We start from the raw sequence: 10178 nt of genomic DNA, 5'->3' as shown, positions 1-10178 counted from the left end.
GCAGTAACCTGAGTATCTTGTCACCTGGCTGGTTCCTCCTTTCTCCCTCCCCATGAGTCATTTCCAGAGGACAAAGGGGAGTTGGCAGTTTCCTGCCCCCAGAGGGAAGATCTGATCATTGTCTTTTGCTCCAGTCCGAGTTGAATCCACTCCCATATGCAAGTCCTTTGTGACCTTGATGGTCTTCTGTCTGGGACCATCAAGGTTGTCATGCCAACTGGGTAGGGCTCCTGAGTACGTGTTGGTACGCTTAAGGGCATTATGGCCGTCCTGTATCAATAGTTCTTCCTTCATGGAGCAAAATCAAAGCAGACAGGTGTAAATCCGATGTACGGTTGATTTACCATGAATTTATAACAGAAACATCGCGTATGGCATGTGTGTGTGTGTCGTGTTTGTAGAAACTGAATGATTTCCTGCAACAAGGAAAAGGAGAGTACCCCTAAACATTTCTGTTATATACTGAAGTTCTCACTCTGGGCCAGCAGGGGGATACTGTAGATAGTTCAGGTCCACACATGCAAATAAGGGATTGAAAGTGACGTTCAGTGATTGGATAGTTACAGAAAGTTGTCACAGTTGCGTTGTACTGGAGCTCTATATAAGCAGGCTGGCTGAACCCTTCAGTTCAGTTCTGTTCTGGCCTGCGAATAAACAAGAGCTGTTTGAAGAATCGCTGCGTCGTCTGATATGTTCACCCACAACTTAACAATTTCTTAGGAGGAAAAAAAGCACTGCATAGACTCATATAATTGTAAAGTTGGAAGGGCCATGAGGGTCATCCAGTCCAGCCCCCTTCAATGCAGGAATCTTTTGCCCAATGTGAGGCTTGACCCTTAGATTAAGAGGCTCATGCTCTATAGCAAGGGTCAGCAACCTTTTTCAGACGTGGGCCGGTCCACTGTTCCTCAGACCATGTGGTGGGCCGGACTATATATTTTTGGGGCGGGGGGGGAGATGAACGAATTCCTATGCCCCACAAAAAACCCAGAGATGCAATTTAAATAAAAGAACACATTCTACTCATGTAAAAACACCAGGCAGGCCCCACAAATAACTAAGTGATGCATTTTAAATAAAAGCACACATTCTACTCATGTAAAATCACGCTGATTTCCAGACCGTCCGCAGGCCGGATTGAGAAGGCGATTGGGCCGCATCTGGCCCACGGGCCTTAGGTTGCCTACCCCTGCTCTATAGGTTTGACTTGCTGCAGTTGTTCTGCTTGACTTTTTCCCTGCGCCTCTGTAGAAATGCTTCCACATCAAAGTGTGTGTGTATTTTCATTAAATAACCAGGAGCCAAGGCAGAGCTGGAAGACGACCCAGCTTGCTTGGCACGTGAGAGAGGACTGGAGAGAGGAAGGTGCTAAGTCTTCTTTATCGGGACAATTTATCAAAATTGCTCTTAAATGGCCGGGCAGAGATTAATGAATTAAATCGCTGCAAATACTCACCACCTCTGCTAGAGCCATAAACTGAGTCTAAGCATCGCAGGTGCATCAGATTTAAGCCTATGTACACATGAGAGGCTTAAAGTGCAGCAAGGTCATCCTGTGGCCCTGGCTGCATTTCAAGTATCATTAACACTTCATAGTACATAGCCGAGAAGGGACAAGGAGGTCTTTGCACATGTCGAATATGGTTTCCTTGCCCCTGAAGCTGCCCTTTGCGCATGAGCAGTGGCTGTTTCAAACACACGCAAGCTTAACTTTGTTATAAGCATTCTAATATTCGTTCAAATATATAAATTAGATGTTCATAAATGTACAAGGCAAACACAAGTATATAAACCACGTGTCTGACATAGTACAGGAGAACAATCCTGAAGCCATTTTGACTCCCCCAGTGACCTCAAATATTCCTCTGCAGTAAGGGAGGAAAATGGGGAGAGCCTCCCCATTGTCTTTGTGCTTGCATATTAAGGGCATATTTGTGGGTGAATAGGGACGCAGGTGGCGCTGTGGGTTAAACCACAGAGCCTAGGGCTTGCCGATCAGAAGGTCGGCGGTTCGAATCCCCGCAACGGGGTGAGCTCCTGTTGCTCGGTCCCTGCTCCTGCCAACCTAGCAGTTCGAAAGCACGTCAAAGTGCAAGTAGATAAATAGGTACAGCTCCGGCGGGAAGGTAAACGGCATTTCCGTGCGTTGCTCTGGTTCGCCAGAAGTGGTTTAGTCATGCTGGCCACATGACCCGGAAGCTGTATGCCGGTTCCCTCGGCCAATAAAGAGAGATGAGCGTCACAACCCCAGAGTCGGCCACAACTGGACCTAATGGTCAGGGGTCCCTTTACCTTTACCTTTTTTAGGGTGAGCCTGTGACCTGGAGTCAGGAACTAAAGCAGGGGTCAGCAAACTTTTTCAGCAGGGGGCCAGTCCACTGTCCCTCAGACCTTGTGGGGGGCCAGACTATATTTGGGGGGGAAAGAAAAAAATGAATTCCTATGCCCCACAAATAACCCAGAGATGCATTTTAAATAAAAGCACACATTCTAATCATGTAAAAACATGCTGATTCCCAGATCGTCCAAAGGCCAGATTTAGAAGGCGATTGGGCTGGATCCGGGCCCCAGGCCTTAGTTTGCCTACCCATGAAAAAAAGCTGGCATGTCCAAAGTCTGTTCTGGGGGCCTAATCCGGACCGTCGGTCGGATTAATCCAGCCCCCGTGGCAGTTTATTTCCTGGGGTAAAATTCTAAAAACAACTCCAACCATAAAAAAGCTCAAGAACTTTGGTCGGCCCCCATGGCCCTTCACTTCATCAAATCTAGCCCTCTTTGAAAAAAGTTTGGACACCACTGAACTAAAGTATTAACCATCACAAAAGAATGCCCAGGCTTTCCAGGTAAAGCAATGTGATCATTAACAGGTGTCTGGGCAGACAGGATTTCTACTGTAGACCGCCTCCTTCTGTGATGTATGTATGATTTTTTTTTGGGGGGGGGGGTCTTGAGCTACAGGGTGGGCAATTTCAAAAGTCTCTAGAAGGGCTTGCACACCATTGTTCTGGGTCCCTCCTCCCTCCTTCATGTGGTGAGTGGGGACCCTGTTGCAACAGTTGGATAAAGATCAGGCTTACTAGCTGCTTTTCTTCTCAATATTCTCTGGCTGGCCTCTGTTATTTTCTCCTACCGATAGGGAACCCACTTAAGGACTCTATACAGGCTCTTGGATACCCCATAAGGGAAAAGGAGCAGTTTTTTTCTGATAACAATTTTGAATGTGCCTTATGTTTGCAAATCAGATGGGAGCTGGTTTCGGGGGGAAACGCATCAAACCCCCTGTGTTTCTCAAGAAACCACAGGATATAGATCAAGAACAGGTGGTCCATCTTTGCAGATGAAGTCACACAGCAATGGGGCAGGAGCCCTGGGGGGCAGAAAGATGGTGATGACCACTCAGCAACCCCCCCAATGCTTCCTGACCCAGTGACCCTCCCTGTTGGGAGTGGGGAGGGCTCGACAAGCACTTGGCATGCAGAAACACACATCTCACGTTTCTGAAACCCCGGCTCTGTTCATCGGGTGTGCTGCCCGGAGGTTGCAGGGTGCAAACGTCTGTCCCAGGATGGAGGATCTAAAGGGCAGTTGAGTCACAGCGGGGAGAGCATCCATTTCGGGGAGAGAGGCTCTTTCAGGAAATGTGGGGGGCGAAGGGAGGGAGCGGGGAGGGACAGGCTGTTCTGAACTCCTTGTCCAAAGTTCTCCTGCAAGCAACTGCTGGCCTGTTCTCCGATTAGGACAGAGGGCTGGCTTAAGCTGTTCCTCTTTACTGCCCACCCCTGGAAGCGTAAAAACGTAAGAAGAGCCCTTGTGGCTCATCCTATCCAGAATCCTGTTCCCACAGGGGCCAAGCAGATGCCCCCAAGGGGAGTCAGCCAGCAGGATTCGAACACAAGACAAACTCTCCCCTCCTGCTGTTTCCAGGAACTGGTATTCAGAAGCAATGCTACTTGGCATAGTAGATTCATCCTCTCCTCCTTGTCTAATCCTCTTTTAAAGCTATCCAAATTGGTGACCATGACTGCTTCTTGTGGCAGGGAGTTCCGCAGTTTAACTAATCACTGCATGAAGGACTTTTCTGAATCTTCCAACAATCAAGGGTCACTTGATCCAGAGTAGAGTCATCCTCCTCCTTAGATTTGTCTAATATTTTAAAGCCATCCAAGTTGGTGGCCAGGGAAAATGGGTGCTTAGAAAGGCTAGAGTGAATAAACATGGTCATGATTTTATCAATGAAACAAATGTACGGTGTTTCCTTGCACAGTATAACACTGGGCTTTCTTTTAACTGTCCTGAATCCTCTGGCATTCAGCTTCATTATTGGATGTTCATAAGTTCTAGTGAGGGACGCAGGTGGCGCTGTGGGTTAAACCACAGAGCCTAGGGCTTGCCGATCAGAAGGTCGGCGGTTCGAATCCCCATGACAGGGTGAGCTCCTGTTGCTCGGTCCCTGCTCCTGCCAACCTAGCAGTTCGAAAGCATGTCAAAGTGCAAGTAGATAAATAGGTACCACTCCGGCAGGAAGGTAAATGGCATTTCCATGCACTGCTCCGGTTCGCCAGAAGCAGCTTAGTCATGTTGGCCACATGACCTGGAAGCTGTACGCCGTTTCCCTCAGCCAGTAAAGTGAAATTAGCGCCGCAACCCCAGAGTCAGACACAACTGGACCTAATGGTCAGGGGTCCCTTTACCTAAGTTCCAGTGTTATGCGAGAAGAAAAGTTTTCTGCCTGCAGACAAAATTATTCGAGTACAGTGGTACCTCAGGTTACATACGCTTCAGGTTACATACGCTTCGGGTTACAGACTCGGCTAACCCAGAAATAGTGCTTCAGGTTAAGAACTTTGCTTCAGGATGAGAACAGAAATTGTGCTCCGGCGGCGCGGCAGCAGCAGGAGGCCCCATTAGCTAAAGTGGTACTTCAGGTTAAGAACAGTTTCAGGTTAAGTATGGACCTCCGGAACGAATTAAGTACTTAACCTGAGGTACCACTGCACGCTAATAGGGCAAGATTAATGGGGAAAGTTAGGAATCATGATGACCAATAATTTAACCCAGAATGGGATAAATACAGACAATACCTAAAATATCATTGTAAACATCTGAAATCTTTGGCAGGCCTTGAATGACTCCTGCAAGGTGACATAACTTATGGATCTATTGGATAAATATGAACTAGATGTTATTCAAATATGCAGTTAATACAGAATTGTAGAGGACCCTCGTTCGGGCAGAGGGAAGTCTTAATACTTTAATATATGATTTTATTTCATTTTCAACATGTAAGTATTCCTTTCTTCTTATGCTGGAGAAGGAAAATAGTGATGTATACCAATAAAGATTAAATGCAAAAGAGAGAGAGAGAAGAAAAGTTTTTCTCTGCTTGCTTCCTCCACACTGTTCATGCAGGAATGATAGATCTGCGGTAATACGGCAAACAACTTCTGAAATGCAGAAAGGGAATTACAGGAGCGCACAGACACTGGCTGCTTAAAATGCCTTTTCGCATCTCCAAGGAATAAAATGGAAATGGAAATCACCATAACTTTTGTTCCATAAGACGCACCTGACCATAAGACGCACCTAGTTTTTAGAAGAGGGAAACAAGAAAAAAAATATTCTGAACGAAACAGTGGATGTATGATTTTTGTGGTTCATGCTGCGGCCACAGACATGTGATTTGACGGTGAATTTGGGGTGATCCAATGCAAAAATCCTAAGGATCCATGTGGATCTGTGCTCTGTAACTACGTTTTTGCGCCAATGCAGTCCCACGCAACAGTGGGTGCGTGATTTTTTTGGTGCAGGCTATAGTCATGGACATGCTATGTGATCTGATGGTGAATTTGGGGTGACCCAATGCAAAAATCCTGAGCATCCATGTGCTTTTACCTCCCCACTCCCAGGCAGCCTCCTTTATCACTAGCGTCCCTTATCTCCCTCCTGATTGCTTGCTGATCAGCTGCTCAGTGGCTTCGTTTCAACACCCCCTTCTTTCTTGTTTGCCTTAGCGTCTTTCCCTTAGCTGGAGCAGTTTTTTGCTCCTCCTTTTCTTCTAATTTCTCTCCTCATTGTTTGTTTTAGTATTCCTGTCTCCTCTCCTTGCCACTTTGCTGTCTTTACCTCCCCCGCTCCCCCAGTAGCCTCCTTTATCCTCAACCTTATCTCCTTATCTCCTTCCTCATCACTTGCAGATCAGCTGCTCAGTGGCTTCGTATCAACACCCCCTTCCCTTTTTCTAAAAAAAAAAAGTGCTTTTCGCCCCTGGGCAATTTGGCTCCAGGGACCACGCATTCGCTCCATAGCTGTCAACCATCCCTTATTTGGCAGAAAAGTCCCTTATCCCAGTGCTGTGTCCCGCTGCTGTCCCTTATTGATGATGTCCCTTAAATTTCCCGGGTTTCAAAGGAAGCAGCTCCTCTCCCTCCCTCCCTGCCGGCCAGGGAGGAGGGAGGCTCCAACTGTGTTGCTTGGCTGTGTTGCTCACCCAATAAGGAGTCTAAGAACGACTGGGGACTTGACTTGTGCCGATCAAATCGGCCGTGTTGCCTGGGGACTTGCCTTTGCTCAGCGCTTCCCAGCAGAGAGGTGACCGTGGTTTTCCTTGCTGCATCCCCTTTGCCGGGTTGCTGCGCTGTGGGAACCACCGCTTGAGGCTTCGTTTGGCTACTGGCTGGGCTTTCTGCCTTTGGCTTGGAGGGGCTCAGAAGTCGAACACACCTGTGCTCTGAAAATCCATTATTTTGGCTGCTGATCCCTTATTTTCAAGGCTGCTGGTCCCTTATTTTCAAATCTGTAAGTTGACAGCTATGATTCGCTCCATAAGATGCACAGACATTTCCCTTTACTTTTTAGGAGGAAAAAGGTGCGTCTTATGGAGCGAAAAATACGATAATAGCGATAAAAACCCTCCTCCTTCTTTAAGGAGAGTTTCCTGCAAGAGGCAGCCTCATATCGTAGGCCTCTTTGGGTTATCGAACGCTCTCCCTGCACAGAAGGCCCTCCCGCGTTGTTTTTCAGCACTCGAAGGGAAGCGAGCGATGGCCTTCACCTCGACTGTACTGTGCTCCAGCTTCTCAATTTCTCTCTCGAGGGCAATGGGTTGTGTTTCTGGATCCTGGGCCTCCTGCAACTTACACAGCTATCAGGTTTATTCCCAGTCATAAACCATCAAGCGCAGAAGGAGAGTTGGGCTCAGAGCGGACTCGAGAACTCTTGCCACAATACCTTGTTTACCTTGGACTTTGGGCGATCTCTCCTGGTGTGAGCGCAGGTCAACCCCTGTTGTAAACAAAAATTGCCCTTTTTCCTTATGGGGTATCCAAGAGCCCATATAGAGTCCTTATGTAGGTTCCCTATTGGTAGGAGAAAATAACAGAGGCCAGCCAGAGAATATTGAGAAGCAAAGCAGCTAGTAAGTCTGATCTTTATTGATCTGTTGCAACAGGGTGCTCCCCTCACCCGCAGGAAAGGAGGAGGACCTCGAACAATGGTGCGCAAGGCCAAGACTTTTGAAATTGCCACCCTGTAGATCAAGACCACCCCCAGAAACATCATACATACATCACAGAAGGGGTGTAACCTAAGACCACCCCCCAGATACATCATACCTGCATCACAGAAAAGGCGGTCTAAAAGAGAAAATTTGAATGTTGTTTATCTCCTGTCTGGCAGGTTACTTGATTGGATTGCCTGGGGAGCCTGGCCAGTCTTTTGTAATGATAAATACTTAGTTCCTGGGCCATGTCACAGGCTCACACCCTATTCATATCTTAAATGTGCCCTTAAGACAGGATTTGTGAGGAAAGAGACAATGGGGAGGTTTCCCACTTTGACCTTGCAGAGAAAACATTTGCTCAGTTTAGGAATCAAAATGGTTCCAGGTCAGTCTTCCTGTGCTGATCTATGTACGTGCTTGGTTGGTACAGTGGTACCTCGGGTTAAGTACTTAATTCGTTCCGGAGGTCCGTACTTAACCTGAAACTGTTCTTAACCTGAAGCACTATTTCTGGGTTAGTGGAGTCTGTAACCTGAAGCATATGTAACCTGAAGCATATGTAACCCGAGGTACCACTGTACACCTATGAACATTACCATATATCTAACGCCTCAAAATTCCTATCACCCCCCCTTGCCGGGTGTTTTCGTACAATCTCTGCCATTTCACACAATCCCCAGCCCCATGGGTGGGATGGAGGGAACCTTGAAAAGAGGCTTGAAAAGAGGCCTGGGCATTTAAATCTTCAAAGCACATGGCTTCTCCCAAAGAATCCCAGAAGCTGCAGTTTGTACCTGGCAGCACTACAATTCCCAGCACCCCTAACAAACTACAGTTCCCAGGGCAGATGGGATCAGTGTGCTTTAAATGTGCATGTAGCCCATGCAGAACTGCAAAAAATGCTAAAGATCTCTTTTAATAAAAAACCAGAGGCCTACCTCCTGGGAATAACAGATTTGGATATTCTGCAAAAGAGGAAGGGTATCTTTTTATATGCGATGGCAGCAGCAAGAGTTCTGATTGCGGCAAAATGGAAGAGGAATGAAATCCCCTCTATACAAGATTGGATCCAAAAGCTTGGATATGCCGAATTAGACGGTCTATCAGAAAAAATAAATAAATCAAAACTGGAAGTTGTTTCAAAATGGGAGGTTTTCAAAGAATATTTGAAAAATAAATATAGTAGTTTAAATTCTGTTGCAGCATTCGAGGAACTTCAGTAATAGTTGCAAGGTAGATATAAGAAATTAGATATATTAAGAAAAAGTTTAATTATGATAAAAGTGTGTATTGGCAATAAGTAATATGAAATCGAAATATGGAATAGACAGGAGGTTGGGTCTTTAGTGTTAAGACCGATATATGTTTTATTGTTTGTTAAGAAAGTTATGTGTCTATGGTTATTTCTGTGTGTAATTTGGTATTTGTGTTTTTTCTTTTTTCTTGCTGTATCAATAAACATTAATAATAAAAATAAATAAATAAATAAATAAATAAATAAATAAATAAATAAATAAATAAAAAATGTGCATGTAGCCCAGATGCTGTTGTTCCATCATGGCAAAGACGTGGGCAAGGGGAGGATGGATTGTAGCCCTCCTTGCCCATGGCGGGCCATGAAGGTCCTCTGGGCTACGGTCTCCTCTTTACGGCAGCCTCCTTGACCCACGCAGGCTCCAAGTGGGTCACTGTGACATTTCACACAGCGCCCAGACTTTGCATATAGAATAAAAACGAGTTAAACATTAAATCCCACTGGAGGTCCCCTCCCAGGTCAGCTGAGTCGAATGACAGGAGGTCATGCGGCATGGCCACCAAAGCTTGCAGAAGGCTCATCCACGTGGCAGGCTGCCAGGTCAGGTTGGCTTTAGGTCACACAGAGGCAATAAAGTGTACACACAGGGCCAGATCTGCTCTTGCCTCCGCTGACTTCCTGCTTATGCGACCCAGAGTAGACCCAACAAGATTGAAGGGCCTAAATTACCGTATTTTTTGTTCCATAAGATGCACCTGACCATAAGATGCACCTAGTTTTAGAGGAGGAAAACAAGAGAAAAAAAAATATTCTGAACGACATTTAATTTGACTGTGAATTTGGGGTGACCCAATGCAAAAATCCTGAGGATCCATGTGGATCTGTGCTCTGTAACCACGTTTTTGCGCCAATGCGGTCCCACGCAACAGTGGGTGCGTGTTTTTTTGGTGCAGGCTGTAGTCATGGACATGCTATGTGATCTGATGGTGAATTTGGGGTGACCCAAAAATCCTGAGGATCCATGTGCTTTTACCTCCCCACTCCCAGGCAGCCTCCTTTATCACTAGCGTCCCTTATCTCCCTCCTGATCACTTGCCGATCAGCTGCTCAGTGGCTTCAACACCCCCTTCCCTCTTTCAAAAAAAAAAAGAAAAGAAAAAAGCAGGATTTGCTTTTCGCCCCTGGGCAATTTGGCTCCAGGGACCACACATTCACTCCATAAGACGCACAGACATTTTCCCTTACTTTTTAGGAGGAAAAAGGTGCGTCTTATGGAGCGAAAAATATGGTAGCCATGCCAGTTTACTTCAGTGGGTCTACTCTTGAGTAGGACGAGCCCTGGCTACAACCCATGGGAGCAGACTCGGGGAACCCAATGATCCGCTCAGCTCAGCACTGCCAAAACCAACGGGCATAAGCTTTATG

At 46.4% G+C, this 10178-nt stretch overlaps 1 long non-coding RNA gene across 1 annotated transcript; it reads right to left on the bottom strand.

The window, feature by feature from the left end:
• Window positions 1-5686: 5686 nt before the first annotated feature.
• On the bottom strand, window positions 5687-9885 carry LOC310769937. Its single transcript, XR_014551869.1, has 3 exons — window positions 9795-9885; window positions 5893-6098; window positions 5687-5739 (listed from the first exon to the last, which is right to left on the bottom strand). It is a non-coding gene; the product is annotated as an uncharacterized lncRNA (long non-coding RNA).
• Between the last annotated feature and the right edge of the window lie 293 nt (window positions 9886-10178).

The sequence above is a fragment of the Podarcis filfolensis genome (assembly GCF_964270895.1).
Source record: "Podarcis filfolensis genome assembly, chromosome: 8".
Classification (NCBI taxonomy): Eukaryota; Metazoa; Chordata; class Lepidosauria; order Squamata; family Lacertidae; genus Podarcis; species Podarcis filfolensis.
The sequence above is the reverse complement of the archived record's forward strand: the minus strand, read 5'-3'. Positions and strand labels throughout refer to the sequence as shown.